Source organism: Myotis nattereri (genome assembly GCF_964212035.1).
Source record: "Myotis nattereri genome assembly, chromosome: 15".
NCBI classification, from domain to species: Eukaryota; Metazoa; Chordata; class Mammalia; order Chiroptera; family Vespertilionidae; genus Myotis; species Myotis nattereri.
The window spans coordinates 23741111-23767265 of record NC_138090.1 but is presented as its reverse complement, the minus strand read 5'-3'; the positions used below and the strand labels follow the sequence as shown (position 1 = coordinate 23767265).

General features: G+C 49.2%; 1 protein-coding gene across 1 annotated transcript in view; it reads right to left on the bottom strand.

The window, feature by feature from the left end:
* The window catches only part of CMIP (c-Maf inducing protein), a gene marked incomplete at its 5' end in the record, with an annotated part of 231566 nt that overhangs the window by 196133 nt on the left and 9278 nt on the right, over window positions 1-26155 (bottom strand). The window lies entirely within an intron of this gene.

Genomic DNA, 26155 nt, shown 5'->3' with positions numbered 1-26155 from the left:
CCTTAAGAAATTAGTTCCTGGGGAGCCCGGGTCTCTCTGGGGACGGGTGAGGGGCCTCCTTGGGCTAAGGACACCTGGAAACCGTTTGACTGGAGGTGGGGGACTTCCTGGTCTTAGAGCCACCCTGTATGCTCAAATGCAAAATGGCTTAAAAGGCCACACAGGTCCAGCCCTGGCACTTCCTGGCTGTGTGGCCTTTGGCACCTCCCCTGACTTCTCACTTCACCCCTCGGGGAGGACAGTGAACTCCAGTAAGGACTCAGTGCAATTTCCTAACTTGCCACTGTGTCTTGGAGCCTAGATCATATCTGGCCCACATGAGGTAAATGAGTGAAGAAACTCAAGGATGAATGAATGAACCTTGGTTTTCTCATCTGTCAGATGGGGATAATAATTATCTACTTCCCAGGGTTGTTCTGAGCACTGGCTGGTAGAACAGACGGAAGGCCCTGGAACACAGTGTGTGTACACCTATCTCTTAATTTTTAAGTCCATCTATCATATATCTCACAACCAGAGTCTTGGGAACTTGAACATCCCTAAGAAAGCCCCACTGTGGTAGCACTGCCTCATCTTCTTCCCCTAAGCACACTCATATAAAGACTGGCACGTGACTCACTCTGATCAAGCAGGTGACAAGCGTGCAAACCATTATGCAAAGGACACAGGGTGACAGCCTGGAGCACGACCTTCACTGAGCCCCTCTCAGACGGCCATGCTCACACCTAATGCCTCACCACTCAGCAGCAGGCTCACAGCAGCTAAGTGACTTAGTGAAGGAAGAGCCTGGGACCAGATGAGACCCCGGGGCACCTGCCTCCATAGGGTGGCACGAGCAATATAACCCCCAGCAACTTCTCTGGCCTCAACTTCCCCATCTGCATGGGAGAATAATAAGAGTTCCTATTTCATCAGGCTGTTTCTTATCTGTGTGAAATGGCACCCACATTATAATACCAAAAATTCTCAAAGAAGTATCTGGTATATTACATAAGTGTTCAGTAAATGTTAGCTCTTATTATTATTTCCAATGGGCTGTCTAAACATACAGCTAAATAAATAAGCCATCAGTTCCCACTGAGTCCAGAAGGACAAGAGACTGGGTTTAGAAATTACCTTCAATCTTCTAAACTGAGATCTCCTGGCTCCACATGATAACCACCTGGGGAGAGATTGGACAATCTCTGGTGTCCCCAGGTAATCAACTACATTCCACAGGCACAGATAGTTGGCATTTCAATGGATAAGAATCATGTATGTTATTATCAGCTTTCCACAGTTAGAGTTGTAAAATAGCTCAAAGACAATGAGAGGCAGAAATAGCTCTGATGGGTGAGCCAGACAAAACACCCAGGAATCTTTTCCCACCCATTTCAAAGTCATTTAAGATTCTTCTTGACAGACAAGATCTCACAAAAAGATGGATGTAGACTGTACTACAGTCGGAAAATCTGAAACAGCTCCAATGTCTGTCACGGGAACAATTCTGGTACACACATGCTCTGCAGCTAGGACAGCAAATGCTGTCGTAATAAAAAATGATGCCTGGGCCCCACCACACATCCAATGAATCCCAACTTCTGGGTGCAGCCCGGGGATCAGTATATTATTTTAGCTTCCAGGCGATTCTAATGCGCAGACCAAATTGCTGCTAAAACCCACCAGAGAGATCTTTAGGGGCTGCCTGCAGGCAGGACTGGTGGGAAGAGGATGAACCTGAACAGAACGCATGCCCAGGAGGAAACAGAGGAATAAGGAAGCCAAGAGCCAACCTAAGACAGACTGGTGACTGAGGAGCAGGAGGAGACTAAATTCCACACTTGTTCCAGAAGCCACCTGGTGTCTTCCAGGCCTGGCCAGAGCTTCCAAGCATTGGATCTTCCCAATATCTCCACAGTCTGCAGAAGTCCGATCAATGGTCCTTAACTAGCCAGGTCTGTGCATACACTCCTGTCTCTGGACCAAGGGAAAGAAGAAATGGTTTTTACTGCAGGAAGGGAGGGTGTCCATAACCAGGGAACCTTTCTTTATTAGAGTCAAGATGGAGTTCGACCTACACCCCCTCAGGCTCCTTAAGGAGGCAGGTGGCTGCGGCAACCAACCCCCAAAACCCTGGCCCAGGCTAGGGGCCACTGAGTGCCGCAGGGCTCTTGCGCAGGCAGTTTTTGCTTCTCGCACCTCCCAGAACTCTTCTCCAGGCTGACTAGTGAGACTTCCCTGGTTGCTGTGGCTTTTTCACCAAAACCCACTTTGCCAGAAGCAAGGTGGACCTTCACAAGGGAAGGACAGCTCTACCAAGTGGGCCTCCAAGCTGACCTGGGGTGATTTGTGGAAAGCGATTAATTGGAACTAATTATTAGTTGGAAGTAACTAAATCTGAAATTATTTCACCGACTTGTTTTCTTGCTTTCTGTGAAGTTACATAGGAGAGGGCAGTAAGAGTAGCTGCCACCAAACCTCACATCTAGCAGAAAACCCCCCACATGGTAAGTGTTGAAAAAATATTAACGAGTTCAGTAAACTTAAAATAATTAAATATGTAATTGAGCCAAACAGGATGCTACTTTACACAAGACTCCAAGGGGAGTCAAAAGTTTAAATAAAAATATAATGGGCAGGAAACATGAAATGCCGACAATGCTATCTACAGCCTTAATTTCTGTCCTCTGAGTTGGATAAAGATTGCCATTATTTGCCTGGAGAGATAATGTACTGCAGGAGAGACTGCGAAATTCTAGAAGCAGAGTTTGTAAATCACTGTGTTGTATAAATAGCAAAAGCCATATCATGACGCTGGCTGGAGGAAGGGATGCCTGAGTCAAGTCCCCATACCAGACTTCTGGTGAGGCTGAACCCTGGGCTCAATCAGTGGGCCTTGATGGGCCAGCCATTCCCCAAAACAGAGTAGGCAGCAGAGAAAGGGAAGGGGAGAGGAGAGCAGTCAGCCCCTAAGTTCATGGTAATTTGTTACAGCGGCCATAGAAAACTAGCACCCTTTCCCCCTGCACCCTCAGCTCAAGGGGACCTGCCCTGGCCTCAGTGTGGTCAAAACCCATCCAGATGCTCCCAAAACTTCCTCTTTCATAATTATCTGTAACTGGTTAGGAGCTTGCACTCTGAAACCAGGCAGCCCCATTCAACTTCAGCATAGGCTGTGCAACCTCCCTCTCTGTGCTGCCTTTTCTTCATCCCTCACACTGGGCTACAAAGGGCCTATCTTCTACAACTGCTGTGAGGCTGGAATGAGAGAACTCATACAGAGACAGGGCCTGGTACGCTCAGCTAAAGGTTTGTCACTATGACCTGTAGCTTTGGCAATACCTCAGGATTATGGAGAATGGAGGCTATGTCTGTCTTGTCCATCACATATCCCCATAGTCCAAACAGCACAAGGCGATCAGGCCTAAGTAATATTTGTCCCTCAAACACAAAGGTATGAGGGACAAACCATGTGACATAATACTCCTGAAGAAAACCAACAGTCAAACCATAGCCCTGGGCTCCTCCTGGGTTAATTTCAGTGGCCCCCAAATATTTCAAAGTGGACAAAGGGAATACTGACCACAGCCAAGGCCTTCCTGTAAAAACACCATGTCCAGCTTCAAGCCTGGCCCTCAGACCTACACCACATTGGCCAACCTTCCCTCTCCATGCTGCTGTGGTTGAGCCTTCCACAATAATGGCTGAGGAGAGACCTCTGCATGACGCTAACGAAGCCCCAACTCTTTCCCCATTAATGTCTGAGCAAATCACGTCCCTTTTGGTGCTTACTCATGGGGGAACGTATGTCATTATGAGAGTCCCCTTGCACAGGGTTCCGATAAAAGTAAAATGAGAAAAGGCAAATGAAGTGTCATTGCCCGGCATACAGTTAGCACTCCATAAATGCTAGTGAGATCGAGTTTAATCATTTTATCCCATAGCATACATGAAATAACACACAACAGAACTAATTAGGGGAGAGCAAGGCAACAAAAGAGTCAGGTCAGGGCTCTGGATGGACTCAAAGATTTGAAGTTGAATGAGTTTGGGTAAGTTGCTTAACCCCCTGAACCGGTTTCCTCACCTATAAAAGGTAGGTAGTATTAACTGCCCCAAAGGAGTATTACAACACAATAAATAGTGCATAGAGTTATTCTTACATCAGAATCACTTCAGAGGCTGTTTGAAAAAGGCCAGTGCCCACACCTGGCCTAGACCAAGGCAATCAGCATCCTCAGGCTGGGCTCTGAGCATCAAGGATAATGAAGATCACTGGGGTGATCCCATAGTACAACCAAAGCAAAGAAACATGGATGCTGATATGGAGCTGGCACATAGTAGGTGCTCAGGAAATCCAAGCTTTCATCAACTGGCAAGGATTTTCTTTCACTCATTCAACACACATTTGTAGAATGCCTAGTATATGCAAATTTACAGGTTTATAAACCATATGCTGGCTGCTGAGGGTGGAGGTATTGGGATGGTAGAAACTGTTAATAGGTATGGGATTTCATTTTGGGGTGACAAAATATTTTGGAACTTGAGAAGGCGGTTGTACAACATTGTGAATGTATTAAATGCCACTGAATTGTTCACTTTAAAATGGTTGATTTTATGTTACATGAATCTCACCTCAATAAATAAAAAGAAAAAATCATAATCCACACATAAAAGTAAAATAAAGTACAAATACTATATGATTCTACTTTTATGAGGTCCCTAGAGCAGTCAAATTCAGAGGGACAGAAGCAGACTGTGGGTGCTAAGGGTTGGGGTGGGAGGACAGAATGAGGAGCTAGTATTTAATGGACACAGTTTTGGTTTGGGAAGATGAGAAAGTTCTGGAGATGGATGATGGTGATGTTTGCACAACTGAATGTACTTAGAAGTGCACATTTAAAAATTGTTAAAATAGTAAAATTTTATGTTATGTATATTCCACCACAATAAAAAAGGTCATATGCTGACAGTCCAGAGACATCGTCACCACCACACATGAAGCTGCCCGGTCCCACCTGAGCTGTCCCCAGCACGGACTCCGCTTCTTAGAGATGACATCGTCTCAGTTTTCCAGGCGGGCAACTTCGAGTAACTGAACGCCCTCTTTACAAACAGGATGGAGACTGCATGTGTTTTCTCTCTGGGACAAGGCCAGATTAAGCAAAGAAAACAAAGCAGATTTCTCCCCCTCCCCCGAGGAAAAACCCTGACGGGTCAATAGCAGAACTAACAGGGCTGGCGCACACTTTCACTTCCCGCTGGCCCATGTCCCCCAGCTTCTCTGGACGTCCAGCAAAGCCCAGACTTGGGGAGGCAGGTGCTGCCCTCTCAGCCTGCTCCGGGAGGACTTGTTTGCAGAGCTCCAGTAAACAAGGCACAGCCACGCCCGCTTCAGGAGGCAATTTCTGCAGCTCTGGTTCAGGAGGTGAAGGACCCACAGGAGGGACGCCGGGTGGCTAAGAGGAACCTGTATCTCAGAGCCCTGGCTCTGCTGCCAGGCACAGTGTGCACCTCTGGGCATGTCACTTCCCTGTCTGGCCCTTAATGCCCTCAATGTCAAAGTGAGAGAACTGGGTTCATGCAGGACAGGTGAATGGGTTTATCTTGTGAGCCACCCTCTAACAATAAGGGAGGCTCTAGGGAGGTTTCTCGGGTGGCATTTGGGTTCAAGGAGACACCAGATGAGCTGGTGATGTCTACCATCAGTGGAACAGGGGAGGGAGGTGACAACGCAAGGCCCATCCATGTATTTGCCATCCCTGGAGGAGATCCCGTGGAGAGCAGCTCTTTGATGGGGTTCCATGAACCTTCCTTCCACATCTGGAACATACTCAGTAGCCTCCCTGCCTGACACATGTCCATTCAACCTATGCTCGCACACCTCCTTTCTCAGAGAGCTCACAACCTCATCTGGCAGTCTATTCCTCCATGTACAGGAAGTCAAAATCTCTGCTCTCAACTCTTTCCCAAGGACCATGGCTCCAACTCTGGTACCATAGAGAAAAAAAGGCCAGTTCTTTGTTCTACTTTACACCCTTGCTAAAGAAAACTAACTCCTTATCTTGGTTCCTGTTAAAGACTTAGTCCTTCCACTGTTCTGCATGTGAGCAGGTTTCCAAAGGATGATCTGTTCTAGAAACATGAGGGGATGTCTGTGCTCCATTCACAGTGTGTGTCCCTGACTACATTTCCCAGACTCCCTTGCAGCTAGGAGATGCCACGTGATTTGGTCTGGCCAATAAAAACAGAAGTCTCCTTAAAAGGGTAGAAATTATTCTCTATTCTCTCTCCCACTCCCAGTTTCTGCTAACTGGAATGTAGATGTGATGGCAAGATCCCACTTTCCACTAACTGGAATACAGACGCAATAGCAGGAACTTAAACAGCTACTTGGACTATAAGGCAAGATGCTAAGAACAATGGAGCAGCAAGATAGAACCAGCATGGGTCCATGCTCTGGCCCGTTTTGCTCAGTAGTTAGAGTTAGCCTGTGGATGGAAAGATCTTGGGTTTGATTCCAGTCAAGGGCATTTACCTCGGTTGCAGGTTTGATCCCCGGTCCCAGTCAGGGCACATGCAGGAAGCAACTAATCAATGTCTGTTTGTCTGTCTCTCCCTGCCCCCTCCCTTCTACTCATTAAAGATCAACAGAAAAAATATCCTCGGTGAGGATTAAAAAAAAGAACACAGACCAACCATACTTGTCCTGATATGATAGCCTATACCCTAGACTTCTTTTATATGAGAGAATACACAAACTTCTACTGTTTTTAAGTTGCTGTTTTTTAAAATATTATATGAACACTGAACCTAAAAATGCAAGAAAAATCAAGTCTAATTCCAGATGATGCGAGAGCTTGGCTATCTTCACACAAGGCAGAGCAACCTGCCATCTGCAATGGGAAAGAAGGTAACCCCAGTTGCTAGGCCCAGGTGATTTCAACATACAGCTCATAGCATGTCCTAATATCTGCCCCTAAGATATTCAGGGCCAACATTCTCAAGGTTGTGTTTCTGCAAAATCAGTGGATGAAAATACAACTGGCCACCATTTATCAAGCACCTACTATATGTCTCAAGTGCTCAGCTCAATTCTGCAGGAATTATTTCAGCCCAAGTTGGAAACAGCCCTATTACAGAGCAAGTCCAAAGACATGCAGCACATTGAGGCTAAAACCCAGGACTCCAGCCTGAGGTTCTTTCCATTATTCTTCAGTGTCTCCTGAAGATTCTCAGGAGGCTCAATGGACTGAACTTGGTTGCCCCTGGGAAGGGAGGAAAAGAGGAAGGAAGGAGTGGGGAGAGGATAAGTACAGGAAGGAGAGAGAGGTGACAAGGGGGAGAAATTCTCACACTTCTGCAAAAGGAGGTGTTTATAAAGAACTCAGGGCAGAGAGAAAGGCAGGGGGTGAAATCCAAGAGGGGCACATGTAAGAACATCAGGAATTGCAGCTAAAATGCTTTATTTCCTACATTGGTGGTTATATTTACATATTACTTTATATACTGCTTTGAACAGCTGAAATCATTCAGCATTTTAAAAGGAAAGGGAAAATGTACAGTTTATTTTATGTCAATTACACCTCAATAAATAGGATGTTTCTTAATGCACCCAAAAAGAAAGAGAGAGGAGGGAGGAAAGGGTTAAGGCCTCTGAACACCATGGCTTCTCATCACAGCCCACGCTCCTCCCTGCCACAGGGAAGACCAGTCACACTGACCACAGCAGCTCCATCCACGCAGCCACAAGTCTTCTGTGAAAAGGGCCACTTTACCTCCACGTTGCTGAAGTCTCCTTAGGTGCAATGACACCTCAAAGCTTCCAAAATGAGTCAGCCTCAGCCTGACCACCCCAGAACCATGTTCCGCCCACCAGCAGTTTCAACAAAGACAAGTAGTGGCCATACACCCCGCTGCTTCCCCACAGTGGGACGCAGGGCAGCCAGGCTGGCGGGGCCACGGGACAGACACCATCCTGGGCTTGCTCCCTGTATGGAGGTGGGCAACCGCAAGAAAAGGAGCCCCACAGGGAAGGTGCCTCGGGCACAGTGCCCTCTGCAGTCCCTTCCATGTGCGGGCCATGGATTCTCTGCCTCCCCCGCTGTGTCCCTCCCACGGAAGTATGGCTTGCACCAGACAGGAGGCTGGGATACCCTTCTCCTGCGGCCTGACTCAGTTCTCTCCCTGAGATCCTCACATTGCACCCTCTGGACAGAAACAAATCCTATGCAGAAAAGTGGTGTGGGATCTGCTTAGTCCGGGTGGGCTCTGGGTGACCGTGGCAGCACAGGAGGGAGGGAGGGAGGGAGGGAGGGAGGGAGGGAGGGAGGGGTAAATTGGTGATAAATGACTCAGCGCAAACAAAGAACAGCAGTTTTACTCCTATCACCCATCCTGACCTCTCCAAAATCCTAGTCCCCGTGCCCAGGCCAGACAGGTAATGAACCTGATTACAATGGGCCAGGTGCAGCTGGGGTGAAGTGGAAAGCAGGTGCCCTGCCCAAAGGGGGCAGCCTCTACCAGCTCCAGCCCACGGCTGCCACACAGGAATGGGGGCACAGCCAGGAGCAAACTGGTACCCTGTCTGCCCCATTTTCCCCTGCTGTACAATGGGGATAACATTTAAGATACCTGCTCCTCAGAACTGTTCTGAGGATCAGAGGACAGACAGGTATGTCACTGAGAACAGTGCCAGGCACATAGTAAGTGACGCAGAGTGTTTGCTTTTGTTGTTATTATTAGAAAATGGAAATTCGGACTTTTTTAGGGGAACTCTCCCGATTTTTAAATTCGGACAACTTACTGAAGCATTTTTTTTTTTTTTAAACACCATGTAAGCCAAGCAAAATACATCGGCAGACTGGCCTTGGTCCGTGGGTCACTGCTTGTGACCTCTGCTCAGCATGTTCCCTGCTGCCCTCTAAGGCAAACCCAAGTCCTACAGGCATCGCAACCACCAGTTGGGCCTTGCAATCACCCCACTTCCAACGCCAGCTTCCAAGCCCGTGAATCTCTTAATGGGAAATAAATGTTTAAATCAACCCCCTCCCGACTCCCACACTAAAAGGACGAGAACTACTAATTCTTACCCACCACATCCAAGTTGCCAGTTTTATTTCATAGCAAAGGGAAAAAAAGACCTATTAAAAAAAAAAAAAAAAAGGAGAAAAAGAAGAAAGAAAAAGGAAAACCAACAAAGGCAAACTCGAAAATGCGCCGCTGTTGACTTGGGCAACAGCCCTGCCGGTCAGAGAGGAAAACAGCTCAGTTCTGAAACTCGTCCCAGACATGAAAATTATAGAGCAGCGTCGCTGACATACCCCTGCCCTTTCTGTGTCATTCACTCATGAGGAATGCAATTAAATACCCCTCCCCCACAACAAACAAGAAAGACAGAAACGTCAGCGCTGTGGGAGCTGAAAGGGACTGACCTCAGAGAAGGACATGGGGGAGGCAAGGCCACCAGGCAGGGTGGTAGGGGGAGGTTAGGACTCCCATATCCATGCCCACTGAACAGATCAGGACAGAGGGCACACACAGGAGACGGGATGTAAGCCTGGTCCATTGGATGCAAGGGGCATGGCTGCCCTCACACCCTCACAGAGAGCAATTCCACAGACCAGCCCCTAACACCCACTGTGTGGCTGAGCTCAGGCAGGTTCAAAGGGACAAGAGAAGAACAGGACACACAGTCCGTCCTTGATGCCTCTCTCACCAACCTTAGTAAAAGGTCATCAGCTCTCATCTTGCCCTGCTTCCCAAGGCACTCAATAAAATCCAAGCTCCTCGCTGGTGCTGTGGGGCAGTCATGACCAGCCCCTGCCTTCCCACCTCAGGGCCTTTGCACTTGCTGTACCCACTCCTGACATGTTCTTTCCCATTTCCCCACAGGACCAGCTCCTCCAGTGTCGCCTCCTCTGAGAGGCCCTCCTTGACTGCTCTAATGTATGCTCCCACCGGACTCTCTCTGATGCCTCATCCCCATCCCATTTTCATCCTAGCACCTGTGTCACCTCTAAAGGGGCCCTGGTGATTGCTAGCTTGTTTACTGTCAACACCCTCTCCCAGTTACCTCTAAGCTTCTTGAGAGCAGAGGCTGTGTTGAAATGCCCTAGAACAGTGGTTCTCAACCTTCCTAATGCCACGACCCTTTAATACAGTTCCTCATGTTGTGGTGACCCCCCAACCATAAAATTATTGTCGTTGCTACTTCATAACTGTAATTTTGATACTGTTATGAATCGTAATGTAAATAACTGACATGCAGGATGTATTTTCATTGTTACAAATTGAACATAATTAAAGCATAGTGATTAATCACAAAAACAATATGTAATTATATATGTTTTCCGATGGTCTTAGGCGACCCCTGTGAAAGGGTCGTTCGATCCCCAAAGGGGTCGCGACCCACAGGTTGAGAACCGCTGCCCTAGAACATCCTGTGGCACAGAGTTAACCCTCAGCATTATGGAATGGGAGACAGAATTCACTATCTACTCTAATCAGGGGAACCACAGACAGATGGGACAAATCCTGCACTCATGGGCAAACCAGGTGCTGTGGGCCCCGAGAGTGGGCCCGAGGCTACACCATAAAGAACACCAAAAATCACAAGAGGTTGTCTTAAGCACTCTGGTCCTGGGCCCTGTGCTAGGCTTGTTTCATGCATTCTTTCACTGTGTCCAGCCCATAATCCCAGGCCATAAATGCTACTGCTGATCTCATCCTAGAGATGAGGAAACTGAGGCAGAGGTTATAGAACATGCCCCAAATCACACATACACCTAGTAAATTTGAATGCAAGGAGTGAAATGCCAAAGATGACCTTTGAAGATGTACATATATGTACATGTGTATGTGTGTGTAGTGTATTCCATGTATGCTTATGTATGCATGTGTCCATGCGTCCACCCATATGTATGTGTACTGTATATATGTGTGCATATCTATATGTGTGTACACATGTGTATGTGTGTGTGTGTGTGTATGCATACCAGTCATTAAGTTCCTCTTTCCTCCTCAAGAAAGGCCTTCTTTTTGTCCTGATCTTAGCCTAAGAGCGACAGCAAAGGGACGACACCAGGAAGTCAGGAATTGTGTTTACTTACAAACTAGTAGGTCGACCTATGTGAAACCAATATTTACTTACTTTGACTTACAAAATCACAGTTCCTTTCCTATGATCCCACATCTCACCAGGCAGCGCCCTTTGTGTGGCGTCTTAACAGGCAGATGGGTGGAGGGGAGAGCCCAGGCCAGACTGTCCGGGCGGCCGGCAGGCACTGCACTGCAGGTCCAGCCTTATCTTTAGCACTTTCTCCAGCACACCAAGGGGCAAAGAAAACGGCTCTGAGGTCAAATTTCTGAAACATCTGTCTCTGTGACCCGGCCTCTGTGTGCAGATGCCATAGCACACAGGACAGGAAACACCAGGCGGTGAGCGGCCTGGCAGCCCAGCCTCTCGGCCAGCAGCCTGGGTATGTGAAGAAAGCTCTGAACATCAGCCATCTCTCAAACCCGAACCCGCTGGCCCCCCTCCCCTCCCGGCATCCCACAGGACCCAGAGGTGGCCTGTCCGAACCATGGAAACAGCAGAGAGCAGAGGTGTGAGGTCGCTTTATTTATCTAATGCTTCTCAACTTCTTTTTTTTAAAAAAAATTCTTTTCAAACTGAAACTGACAAAAGTTGTGCCTGATAAATCTGAAGGCTGTAGAGGAAGTGGTTTGTCCTTCCCCCTGTTCACGACTTCTACAAAAGATAACACACAGTCGGGCGGGTGAACTGTCAGGCCCAGCTAGGGCTCCCCAGCGCTTTCCACCTGAGGATGGCTGCCTGCCAGCCTCTGGATAGGTTATGGGTACAGGCTCCCAGGGTTCCCTGTCCCACACCTGTCTGGATAGAGCAGGAGGAGCACCAAGAAAGCCCTTCCCCTCCCAGGCCCTGCAAAGACTTGAAGGAAACTTGATTGAAATAAAGCCTTGACCTGGCAGCTCTTACCCCCCGGAGCAGCCTGGGAGTTCAGCATGATCATCCCACTTTCCAGGTGAGACAGCTAAGGGGGGGTCACAATGTAAATAACATGCTCAGTTTCATCTCAATAACTTGCCCAATGTCACAGCTAGCGACTGGCAGGCCTGAGCTTAGAAATATGCCACCTGCCCTAGGAAGCCCTTTCTGGCCCCTCCCACCCTGGGCTCAGTCAGGCCCCTCCTATGTAATCCTGCTAACAGCAGCAGTAATGGGAGTAATAGTAAGCACTCTCTCCTTTTCGTGGGCACTTCTCTGTGCTGGCACAGAGCACCAGGCATGCACTAGCTCACTGAATCCTTTCCTCCATTCTACTGATGAGAAACAAGAGCTCAAAGAGGATAAGCCACTTGCCCAGGTCACACAGCTGGCAAGTGGCAGAGCCCAGGGGTTCTGTTCACCATGGAAGACTGACCCCAGCGCTCCCAACACCAGACAGTTCTCTCCACCATCTTGGTCTGGACGCTTCTGGTCCAGAATGACCTCAAGGGCCAGCCCCTGTGAGTCTCTCCCCCAACACCACAGGTTGAGGGAGTCCATTTGCTCACTGACAATACACTCAGCCTCACCCTGGTCACCAGCTCAGTTCCCCAGGTTCTCAGGCCTAAGAATGACCAAGAGTTGGGGCAAAAAACAAGGTGCTTTCAAGGCTGAGAAGGAAGGAACTAGACATTCAGGGGCATTCCAGGGTCTCAGCTGCCATGTTCAAGTCCGTCCAAAGTCCTGAACCCAGCACGCAGGACAGCTCACCCGGGACCACCCCACTCAACACACTCCTGATGCAAGTAGCATTTCCCTCCCACCGAAGTGCCACACCTCCACGCTCTGCCAACGCCACTCTCAGCCCAGAATGCTGTTTCCTGCACTCTCCACCTGGCCCCAGTCCACCCCTTCTCTCCTCAGCAGCTTTCTCCTGGGGAACCCTGGTGCTTCATACGAGCTCCCCGTCACCTTGTTTATGTCAGTCACATGAGGCATCAGATCCAACCGTCCACAGCTCTCTCTCCTCCAGCTATCTCTGTATTCCCAACCCTTGGCACAATGCCTGGTACCCAGGAGTTACTCTGTAAGTGCAAGCTTCAGGCACAATGCCTGAACACCGCGTGAGAGCCCCTGACACGCCTGGAGGGGGCAGCACACAGGCACCTGGTCCATTTCCTCACTGCATTCCCACCTTACCTGGTGCAGAAGGCTCCATACCAGAGGAAACAGGGCAGGCCTGGGACTGGAAGCAAGGCCTGTGCGTGTGTCCCCTTTACTTCCAGGACACAGCCCATCACCTGAGTGTGTGAGTGGGTGGGCGAGTAAGGGTACCAGGCCACTTTAGTTCATTTCAGACATGGGAGCCAAGCTGACCCTGGGGAAAGGAGGAATTACGACCTCTCCCCACCCCTAGCCCCCACCCAGCCTTTCCTTGTCACCTCACCCTCCAGAGAGCCACGAAGTACACCCAGTTGTGTACATCAGAGTCCTGCTCACCTGGCCCCAGGCCCACAGGAGCAAAAAGGGAGCCCTAAGAAAGATAAAACACTCACTTCCTATTCTTCCCAGACCTGAACTTGGTTAGAAATGGTATTTTGAGGGGACAACATTCAAATCTTCCCGTCTTCTCATGAGGGTTGTGGGGCACCCGTGCTGAGATAGCACCCTTGTTGGGGGGCAGCGTTGTTGGGCTGCTGCGCAGTAAGCCCAGCCCTGCATGTGCTCGCCCTGCTCCCCACTCCCTGACAAGGCCGGCGCTGACATGTGCCTCATTTGCAGGTGGACCCAAGGCCTGGCACGCACACTCACAGACACTGAGGGACTCACCCGGGCCCCATGGTGAGTGGCAGGGACAGGCTCAAGTCCAACACTCACCCTCCGGCAAGGCCACATGGGCCAGGCAGCACCACGCAACCTCACCAAGCCCGCCCGCTGCCTGACAAACTGGAAACGTGTTCCATTAAAGAAACTCTCTGTGCCCACGAAGGTCCCTGTCCCTGTCCTGGGAGGACATGTGTGCCTCAGAGGGCAGTTTGGGGCTTCTGTCTCTGTTTATTTTCCTTTCTGTTCAGGTCATCTCAATCGGCTAACCAGAAGACTGGCCCCAAAGAGGCGCAGGAAAAGGGAAGAGCCGGCCCTGCCACAGAACTGCTGGAACTGGCTGCGGACACTCGCCGTGGCTTTCCCAGAGCTGGGTGAGGGAACAAGGGCCTCTTTCAGAGCTGCACCCTTTTGTTCCCGTTCCCAGGGAGGAGACAATCTGACGCAGGGAGGGGGTGCTGAACAAATTCAGTTCTGCCACAGCATCAGGGAAGTGATGCTGTGTGGAGTACACACTCGACACCCTACTAGGCCCTCTCCAGTGAACCAATCCATTGGATGGGGCCCGTTTTGTCACTTTAAAACCATGCACAGGCAGCCTCATTATTCAATGATTGCAGGTTCATAACGACAAGAGCAGCAAGCACTGAGCACTCTCGATGTGCCAGGCACCGTGTTCCATGAGCAATGTCACCGTGAAGCCTCATCACAACCACAGGAAGCAGGCACACCACTATCTTTCGTATACAGACAAGAAACTAAGGCTCGGGTAGCTCAAGATCATTGCTAGCAAGCAGCAGAGCTAGGAGTCAAACCCCGTAACTGCGCATACATCCCTGGCCGCCAATCGACCAAGAAACAGCCAACTGTTGTTTTTTTAATAGAAAGAGAGAAATGAAAAAAAGAGAAAAGAAAAAGAAAGAAAAACATGTATTTTTCTTCATCACATTTATTACTATATGAAATTACCGTGTTCTTTGTGCAAGGGTGTCTCCCCCACTGGAATGTAAGGTCCTTGAGGGGGGACCTTGTTTTGGTCACCCCACAGCCCAGCCTTTAGCCAAGACTCTGACACACATGAGACCCTGTGCAAATGTCTGTGCAGTGAAACATGCACAGCCCTCTGTTGGGAGCAAACTGGACAGCTTCTCAGGGACAGCCTCCACTGCCGGACAGGCTCTGCCTCCCCAGGGTAGTGAGCGAGGCTCGGAGGGCACCTCACTGCGCTCGGGGACTCTGCCCAATGTGCCTGCTCAGGCTGCGGGCAAAGGGTCCAGTCCAAGAGGACCCTACGCCACTCATCCACCTCACTTGTTAATTTCACTCGTTCATTCATCCGGCCACTTCCTTCTTCACTCATTCAAGAAGTATTTAGTGAGTGCCAACCACTAACAGGCACTGTGCTGGGCAGCCCTCCCAGGACTTAGAGAGTCTAGAGGGCAGATAATAGGAAAGAAAACAGGCAAAGAAGGACATAGCAGTCACAGACGGGGACGGACACGTCCTGCACCCACAAGGGATGCTTCCTGGAGGCAGTGAATATTCAGCGGGTGGCCAAGACCAAGTGGCTCCTCCTCCCTCTATCCCAGTGCCTTACACACAGATTTTTACATTTCTAAGTGAAGGTCCTTCTCACACTACAAAGGCTGTACGTGTACAACAGAATGCTGTGTGAATGGGGAAAACAGTGCATGCAAATGAATGTCCTAGAAAATCTTGAGTGTTAACATTTTGGAAAATTTTCTTTGCTTCTTTTATGAGCATTTTCTAATTATTCTATGAGAAACCCGAGTTCCCAATGTAATGGGAGAGAGGGAGATGAACATCTTTGAAAATAAATGTCTACTCCTAGGTATATATCCAAAAGGACTGAAAGCAGGAGCCCTAACAGATATGTGCCCCCAGGTTCATGGCAACAGTAATCATAGAGCCAAAAGTTTCACAGAAGCAACCCAAGTGTCTCTGAACAGATGAACGGATAAACAAAATGTGGTCTACTCATACAATGGAATACTCTTCAGCCATAAAAAGGAATGAAGTTTTGATATATGCTGTAATGTGGGTGCACCTTGAAAACACTATGCTAAGTGACATAAGCCAGACACAGCAGGACAGGACTGTCTGATTCCACTTACATGAAGTGCCTAGAATAGGCAAATTCACAGGGACAGAAAGGAGAATAGAGGTAGCCAGGGCCTGGGGGAGTGGGAAGGGGGAGCTAGTGTTTAATAGTACAGAGTTTATGTTGGGAATAATGACAAGTTTTGGATATAGGCAGTGGGGATGGCAACACAATACTGTGAATGTACTTAGTGCCAGTGAATCGTACACCTGCATGTGGTTAAAATGGTGTTATGTATATTTTACCACAATAAATAAAAAACACTCAGAATCTCCAATGCCTAAATAAATAAATAGACTGTGGTACCATGTAGTACATAAAGTGAGAAAACCAGAAGCTGTACTGGGGGAGGGATGATGACCGGGGCAGTCTCTCTCCCTGGGACTCAGTTTGCCCAACCTCAAAATAAAAACATCAGCCTCGATGATCTCAAAAGGTCCCACCAGACCAGACGAGGATTCAGTGCCTGGATCTGTTCTTTAGTCTCCTGACACAGAGTTGATTCTAGGATGATGTTGGCAGGTGTATTACTCCAGCTTATGACACCAACCAACACACCTCTTCCAAGTAAACGCGCTATAAACACCAACTAGGAACAGCTCGGGCTCAGCCTGGCTACTCCTCTCATGATCTAAGTGGCATGGCCAAGCAGCCCTCCCCCTGGAGCTTCGGTTTTCTCACCTGTGAAATAGACTGGTTAAAAAAAAAAAAGCTACCTTCTCTGTACTCCCCCTTCCTTTACATACTGGTCAGGGCTGTCCTGGAGGGTTACATGGGTATAGCGGCCGGAGCTGGCAGCCTAGAGAAGACCACCCTAACCAGTGACCAGGGAGACTGCTGAGCTGAAGAAACAGAACTCGCTAGGCCTTTCTTTATCATCTAACCAATGCCTACTTCTTTTTCCTTAAGTGGAATCTTACAAGGGTTGGGACATAAAGAACACCCAGAAAGTCCCTTGAGAACACAGGAGAAGCATGGAGCTTAGGACAAAGCACATGGGCTCAGGTCAGCCTGACCTGGGTGTGAATCACAGCCCATGGTCTGTCCCCAATCCAGTAACATGGGGACACTGCCCAGCCCAGGGGACTGTGTGAGGATAAGATGAGACACATAAGCCTGTGGCACGTAGTAGGCACTCAAGAAGTAGTAGATTCATTATTTCGCCCAGCCTAGCCCTTGACAACAGATCTTCAGGGAGGGGAGAAGCCTCCATACTCACAGCACATTTTTAAAAACAAAGTTGAGAGTCACACACACACAAAACAACACAACTGCATCCCACCAAACTGCCAAAGTGGTGGAGTAATGAAGCAAACAAAAGGACAAGTTCAACTCCTTTTTTTGGCTTAAGAACATGCAAATGCAAAATTCAGTGGCAAAGCAATCATACCAACAAAATTGCATGTCTAAATTGGAAATGGTTCCATGGAACCCTCTCTCTCTTGCCACTAAAATCACGCTTTATTCCAGGGCAGGTACAAAAGGGTACCTGGCAAATGTCGGAAGAGTCAAAGACAAGGAAGGAACTCACTTACTGGGGTCTTTCATATGCTACCAACCAAGGAAGACCCTTGGTTTCTTTTAGCAATGCTGGCCAGCCTCCTTAAAGTCTTCTGTTTCCGGGAGGAAGGAGCACCTCACACAGGACCTCGGCTCACTTCGCCTGATATGCCAGGCAAACACCAACCTCTTACAGCGCAAAGGATCTGTACTTCTGAGTCAAATTCAAGGCAATCACATTCAAAATCCACCATGACCTTATACAATATTCTCGAGGTGTGTGTGTGTGTGTGTGTGTGTGTGTGCTGACTATTCTTTAATCCCTGACCACAAGGGGTTTCTGTCTCCCAGCTTTACATACAGCTCAGGGTGGTGAGGTGGCCCATGGTCACTCTGTGTGCTCGGCAGGGCTGAGTGCTGAGCCACCATCTGCGACGCGGGTGGAATCGCCCTGTGCTATACCACAGCGAGTCTGCAGTAATGCACTCTGTCTTATCAAAAAGTGAAGAACTGTTCTAAATCTTAAAATAAATATTGTAGAGGCAAAAAGTGTCAACCTTGAAACTCCAGACTAGGATAAAAGAAAAAATATTTCACCATAACCAAGAAGACTAAACACAGCTCAACAAGCATTAGAAAATGCTACATGGGCAAATCCACTTGCCCGGCCAAAGGTGCAGAACTCTGAATAAAAACCTTGATCTTTCATACTTAATGAAACATTTTTTAATCATTTACGTGTTTATTTCCATGCAAAGTTCCATTTCCTGCTAGTAAAGTGTCACAGGGCCCCAGATTGGTGTATAACCTGGGGAGTGGGGGGCCCATGAATCAATCCTTAGAATAACAGATGCGGCATTTTTTGAGCCTGGCATCTTACCATTTTCGAGCAGAAGGGTCCACAGCTTTTATCAAATTTTCAAAAGGAGTATGTCACACCAAAAAAGTCTAAGACCTAGTGTCCTGGCACATCCATTACATAGAGAAGATTCTGTCACTTTGATTGTTTGTGACTGACAAACTGAAGCACTGACCAACTGCCCTGATAAGAGAATGGAAATGAGACCAGGAAGGAAAGAAAAAATAAACTGCTTCCCAAAGCAAGTCATGAGAAGCATAAACAGGCTAAGTGGGTGAGACAATAAAGTTGTTAAAAAAATATTTTTTTCAACTTCGAAAAAATAATAATACAATTTCGTAGGCCTCTAATGAGGAAAGAGAAAGAAAACCAGTATTTCTTGGATCAGGCCTTGACTTCTTCATGAGGACAGCAAGCTCCCTAAGAGTGGGGCCTCGTCTACACAGCTTCCCCACCACATGCCAGGCTAGTGGCCCCACCAAACCTGGATCAATACCTGCGGTATGCCGAATAAACACTCCACACCATTGATTCCTGACAATCCAGGGATGGACATATTATAATTTTCAGTTTCACAGACCAGATTCCAAGAAGTCACGTGACTAGCCTGGAGTTACAACCAATAAGAGGCAAAACTGAGACTTAAACCCAGATCCATGCCCTGCTATGTTAAACCCAGGAGGCCCTCTACACCACACTTTATTTAGACATCAGACTTTTAACCCAAAGTCATCTCTTAACAGAGAACTCCCTGGTGTGGAGCAGGCTCCAAAACCCCACTGGCTTCCTTGAGAGTCATTCAACTTCTCATAGTCTCAGTTTCCTCCTAATCTACGCATGGGACAGAAGTGTTACATGCCAACAACAATTGATTAGTAGTGCCTGTCTCCAGCTTGCAGGGAAGGATTGATTATGCCAGGGTCTATTAGTAATGTCTACTCTGGGCAAGGCAATTAGGATTGGCAGCACCTGTGTCATGTATTTGCCATCCCAGAACTAGATGACCTGCAGGTTCTTTTCCAACTCTACCCGCCTCGGATTCTAATTATAAAAATGTTAACGGGGGAGGGGTGGAAAAAGGAGAGAACACACTAGCATTTTCCAATACTGGCCATAGCTGCATTCAGCAAAGCCAAAACTGGCCGCACGGCCAGTCTACATGCACACAACCCTGCCGCACGGGAGGAAGTGGACTCTGGAAAACATCAGATCTGCTGCCTGCACACCCAATATGACACCCCGTCCAAGCCAGAGGCAGAAAAAGTGTGAGTTTTGTCTGCCTGGGCCCAGGTTGTAAAACACCTCATCAGGAAGCAGAGTCAGCTCCAGCTCCAGGGAGCTCCATCAGGGTTCAGGCCCTGGCCTGACCGCTTGCCCATCCTGAGCCTTGGACAAATTACTCCACCTCAGTAAGCCTCAGTTTCCTCATCTTGGAAAATCCTCATAGGGTTGTCATAATAATTAAACCTAATAGTCTATCAAAGTTCTTAACAAAACAAGCACATAGTAAGTGAGCAAATAAAGAGCCACTGCTAGCATCACTGTCAATGTCATCATCACGTCTTTCAAGGGGACGTATTTTCAGAAAAGAGTTCAAGTGCAAGAGATTAATTTATGTTTCCAATGTTTAGCATCACGGCCCATTTGATTACTATAAACTCTAAAAGAGGCTCTGAGAATAATTCCATCCTGAAGCTCCTGGTGTATCAGCCAGGGCCCTGGGAAGAAGCAGATGGCAGACACAAAATGGTGTCATTTGAAGAAATTGTAACAAAAGGACAACATAACAAGATGAGGGCAGAGCACAGTGAAAGCACGTGAGATGGTTTTTCTACCTAGGGGGACCAACTGTCCCAGTTTGCCTGGAACCAGGGGGTTTCCAGGAACACAGAACTTGAGTGCAAACACCTGGGATAGTCCTAGGCAAGTCAGGATAGTTGGTCACCCCATTTTGAGCTCATGTCTTCCTACCCCCAGGCTTGAAGGGACAGAAGTCTTGATCAGGGTAAAAGGAAAGGAACTGTGGCCAAGAGATGCTGCCCACACGACTCATGGCAACTCTGAAGAAAAGGCCCCCTCTCCCTCCATGATCTCCACTGGCCACAGGGCAGAGAGAAGGGCAGACAAGAATGGAGTGCTAATCCTTCCTGGGATGGCCAGCGGGCTAGACCTCACCTCTTAGAAGGCTCCACAAGGAGCCTGGTGGGGACTCCAAGCTCCCAGGCCTCCGCCAACAGGAAGGAGAGAGACCTCCGCCTACTTTGGGATGGGAACATTGGGAAACAGCAACCGGACTCAAGCTCCAAGAAGCCACCTGTCAATGGGTTTAAATCTCGATAACCGGGTCTCTGAGGAAGAGGCCTCATTCCCTGGCAACAGTGTCTCTGCCGACGCTGTAAGGCCAAGACAACAAAGTGAACTGCCCCAAAAGAAGAGGCCTTTCGGGGCTCTGTCACCAAAGGAGAAAAGCCCACTCTGGAGCAGGGCACTTTGAAATATCCACACGTGTGCCTCCTGGAAGGGCTCTGGGTGGTGTCCCCACTGGCACGCTCAGACCAGACGCCACCATTCAGGCGCTGTGCATGTGTCAGGGACAATATCGTTGAGCAAATAAATGCAACTTTCAATTCTGTTTTTAAATCATATTTTCCGAGATCAAAATCTTATTTCCCAAGCACTGCTGCTGAAAGCTGAGATGAAAACCACTACTAATAATTTAAGCCTTCCAACTGTGGATTTCTTTCTTGCTTGAGTCCAGTCGTGGCAGCTGGGTTTGGGACCAGGGCTGAGAGGCCATTCCAGGTCTTGGTATCCAAGATGCCTAAGGTCACTCCCAGGAGGTTCTCCCAACAGGACAGCTCCAAAGTCACCAGACAGAGCAAGGGTTTCCAAGAAAACTTGAGACGTTTTTCCATCCTTTCAAAGACTGCAACGCCTGGGGCCCTGAGATGCCCCCTATAAGCAACTATACAATCATCCATCAGTGTCCACAGGGGATTGGTTCCAGAACCCCTGCAGATACCAAAAACCCAAGGATACTCAAGTACCTTATATAAAACTAGAGGCCCGGCGCACAAAAGTCGTGCACGGGTATTGTCCCTAGGCCTGGCCTGCAATCAGGGCCCTCTTCCCCAGCTGCCCACAGCTGGCCCCACCACCCACTGCCACCCACCCCCGGTTCCCTGTTTGCCATCGGGTGATCGGTGTGTGACGGCCGGGGGAAGGGACCGAGAGGTCAGCTGTTCTCGCCTGCTCGCTGGCCCTGGCCCCGCAGCGGGTGGCCATCAGGCAATCGGAGCCTGCCAGCTGGGGAAAGGGACCAAGGGGAGGTCAGTGCACCTCATAGTGACTGGTCCAGCAGTTGTTCTGGTCATTCTCCCGTTAGGGTCAATTTGCATATTACCCTTTTATTATACAGGATGGTATATTTGCATATAATCGGCACACATCCTCCAATATACTTTAAATGATTTCTAGATTACTTAAAATACCTAATACAATGTAAATGCAATGTAAATCGTTGTTACACTGCATTGTTTAAGGAATAATGACAGGAAAAAGAATGTGTACATGTTTAGTAAAGCTTCAACCATCACAACCACGGTAGGCCTAACTAACTACACAGTACACATCAGCAACAATGTAAGATTTTTTGTCACGTATTTTCCATTAGTGGTTGGTTAAATCCATGGATGCAGATGCGGAACCATGGATATGGAGGGCAGAGTATATTCAAAGGCTTCTAGTGACATCAGGTATACCTGGGTGAAAAGGACCCTGCCTTCAAGAACTTTAATTGAGCAAGGAGCAGGAACGTAGGCGGGCAGAAGCAGTGGCCATGGTAAATTCGTGGTGATGGCGGAGTGGGCACTATTACGCACTGATCCTATGCCTGGCACTCTACTAAAGAGTGTCCATGCCTCGTCTCCTCTATTCTTGGGACAGTCTTGGGAGGTGGCTTCTGTTATCCCCAGCTTGCAGATGAAGAAGCTGAGAGCTGGATCCCACTATTGGTTACGTGGCCTAGTATGAAGTGTCAGAATCCAAAAACACTGGACAGCCCCCGTAGGGAAAGGCTGACCTGGGAAGGCAGCGTCTTTGGCACCTCCACCTCCACCCAGGGGTTTCAACGTGGGGGCAGGGTGTTTGCTGCTTCCCACTATACAGCCCAGGCCCTTTCAAGCAAGACTGCCCTGCATGCTGATCGGGTGTGTCCTACACAAGAGCACATGCCCATGGCTCAGCTCCCCTGGATCAGAGGGCACCCTGCTTACCACTGAGGCATTAAAAGAGCCCCCAGCCCTCTGGTCTTTGCAACACTATCTGGCCCAAGACCCTCGCCCCTTCACTGCACCTGCTGGCAGAACCCACACATATTTCAGAAGCTCCCTTTCTATATCTTTCTTGGTGGTGTGGTTCAACTAGCTCCGGAAAGCAGAAAGGCTCAATGCACAGCCCTGGGTAGGGCTTGAGTCAAGCAATTGAAGGTCTTTCTAGAAGAGCCACATAGCCAGGTCACCTACCCCAGCCCACTCCCTCTCTTCACTATACCCCTCTGCCCCCTCCCCCAAGTGCTGTAATTCAGACAGGATGCAAGAAGCAGGTTTCAAAGTCATTTTCCACACATCATAACTTTCTAATGCCGGTTTTTCTCTTTTTATTGGCATGATGCAATTCCCCTTTCAACAATCCAGATCTCTGAAGTCCTGAGTCATCAGACAAAGGCAGGGACAGCAGGGGGGCCAATTGGAGGTATCAAAGTGTGGGGAGCTTGTAATGCCCTGGCCAGTGGGATTTCCTTCCAGGGTCCCTGCTGGCTCTCGGCTCCATGCCACACCAGACACAGAGATCAGGGCTCCTGCAGCCCCCACATACTTCCTGGTTACTGCCTCTGTGCCACTTTCCAAAGAAGCAAGATGAAGGCGGGCAGAAGCTCGAGCTCCACGCTCTGACCAGCCCATAGCCAGTGCCACTCTGTCCGGTAGGATCTCTCGGGGTAGGTGGGCTGTTAAATGAGTTACCACAGGGGTTCTCAATTGTGATGTTGAGCCCCACCCCCAGGGGACATGTGGCAATGTCTATGAGCAAAATTTTTGGCTATTACAACTGAAGAAAGCAGTGTATGAACATCTAGTGGGCTGAGGCCAGGGATGCTGGTCAACATCCTACCCAGGGCGTTCCCCAATATCAATAGGGCCCAAGTTAAAACTCTTTGAGATAATGTATGAAAATGACTTAGCATTTATGAATAAGATCTCATCCCATGTATGTCATATGTACTCATCCAAGAAAAAGGCATAGATGGCTATTCCCTAAAATATTCATATGGGGGTTTCTAGGTGGTAGGATTATGGGAGAATTTTATGAAGTCATCACTGATAATTGTGGAGGTGAAGAGCTAGTAGAGAAGACAACTGCCACTAGCTGGGGCAGTACCACATTGCGGGGAGCGAGCCCTTACTCCTGCTGGGGGTCTGGCAGACTCCGGGGCTGGTGGCCGCCACCAAGGCAGAGGGAAGAGGTGCTGTGCCAAAGCTCCAGGTGTGGGGCTGAGTCACACAGCAGGCAGGGCACCGTGCATGCTCCTGGCGGACTCTGGACTTCATGCTCACTGTGGTCAAGTCATCGCAGCCTGCTCTGACAGGCAGCTCCTCAGGGTCAGGCCAAGTCAGGCAAGTAAACTGAGGCTCCCAGAAGCCAAGTTCACCACCGCAAGATCAACAAAAATGAGGAGCAAATCTCTGCTACAACTTTTCTAGAGGTGGTTCTGCAGAGAAATGGCCAACCCCTCCCCGGCGTGAAACGCTCTGCTCTGTCCATACCTCCCTGTCCTACAAGGCCCTCCTCTGAGCGCAGAGCCAGCCTGGCCACTTTGGGCCTTTCTGACCCTCTGCTCTTAAGCCTTGCTCCCAGGCCACATGTGGTTATGCTCTGGAGCCAGACAACCTGGGTTCAAATCCCAGCTTCAGCATTACCAGCTGGGTAAGCAGTGACCTCTTCACTCCGGGCTTCAGTTTGCTCCTCTGTAAAATAGGAAGATGACAACATCTTACAGGGGCATCATGAGAATGAAACAAGCTCATCTACATGAAGGGCTCAGAACAGTAAGCACGGTGTTAGTGTTCGCTGTCCAGGCTCCTGTGCTCCAGCCCCGGCCAGGAGGCATCCTGGCCTGTGGAGAAGAACTCTGGCTCTGGAGCCGGGTCCTCTGGGTTCATTGTGTAACCTGAGACTCCCAGAGCCTCCAGTTTCCCACCTGTATGTAAGCTGGAGCCTCAGGGGTTGGTGTGAAGATTAAATGCACAAATATGCCCAAGGACGCAGCATGGCTGGAGGAAATGACCGCTATTGCCCTGCAGTCACCCCTCATCCGTCTGAACCCACAGGCTGACCCTACCTAGATCCCGAAGCCCGATAGCCACCAAACTACTGGAACAGTTCAAACTCATTTTCCCAACCCCAAAGCAAGTCTCAGTCACAGGGTTGTGAAACACAAGCCAATAAGAGCAACAAACAGACGCCACAAGTCTTTACTCCTCTTTCCAAGGGGGCCCCTGACACCCCACAGCTACCAGCCTCACAGACCCCACTACAGACACAAAGCAGAGCACCACTCTGGCCCTGGGCCTTGGCCCAATGGTGCCACCTTCAGAAGAGCCCAAGGGCCAAGTGGACCTTCCCACAAGACCTCCATCAAAGAAGGTTCCAGAAGGGGAGCCCTTTGAGCCAAAGCTCACAGTGGAGGTTTCAGGCCCAGGATTTGGAAAGTATTGGAGGCCTCTGGGGAAAGCTCATCAGGAGCTCCCCACCAGCTGGCCAGGCCCAGCAGCCTCACGGCCATGGCACTGGGCCAGGACCTCTGGGGCCTGTGTCCACCCCGAGGTTGGCGGTGTGTTCCATGTGCCTGGCAGTGCACAGGTCTACTGCACACACTCTCTCCTTTGGCCTCAGCAACGCTGGAGAAGGGAGTGGTGTGACATGCTTGGCACATGGAGGGCCAGAGACATGCAGGGTTACAAGGAAGTGGCAGGTGGAGGTCTGGATGTGGCTCTTCCTTCTCCCCTTTCAACAGGAAGGACCTCCCAACTAGACACCTGCAAGAGCCTCATTCATCCATTCATTCAGCCAAAGAATATCTGCTGAAAGGGAGCCTCAGTGTCCCCATCTGTAAAATGGGGAGAGTAACAGGTTGTTGTAGGAATCACCCATGTGACCGCCTAGCACAGCTCCTAGAAAAAAGAACACTCGTGAGTGGCTGCTGCAGTGGCCACTATTGTGACTAACAGCCGGCCCTGGTCACTCAGATCCCTGCACTGTCCAAGTTTCCATTCAGGGGCATCCTAGGCTCCCAGCTGCCGGCTGCTCCCCGTCCCTACGCATCATGACCAGTGTCCTCCTGACTCAAACATGCCTTGGTGAGCCCGGCACTGACTTCACCTTGACTTGTGGGCCCCACTCTGTGAAGCGATTCTACCTCCATCTTTGCCTCCTACACTCTCTTATGGTGCCCAGGTGCCCACCACTCAGGGAGAATGTCACAGGCCACCTGGAGCATGCCCAGTTGCTCTGACCCTCCTCCTCTGCTCACTGCTCTCCCTCTGCCATTCCCATCTCTGGCCCCATCTCTTCCCGTTTCAAACTACTTCTGTCTGTCCAGGCGTGTCTCTCCTACGAAGTTCTTCCTGAAACCACCTGCCCCATAATAGCATCTTTTCCTCCCTCCAGACAGTAGATAAGGCATATGTACCCCAATGTAACTGTGGCCCTTTGGGGAGCAAAGATTATGTCTGACTTTGCAAGTGAAGCACTTGGGAGCACTCACTTTGTAAGCACAGTGGCTGGGAGCACTCCAGTTGCAAGT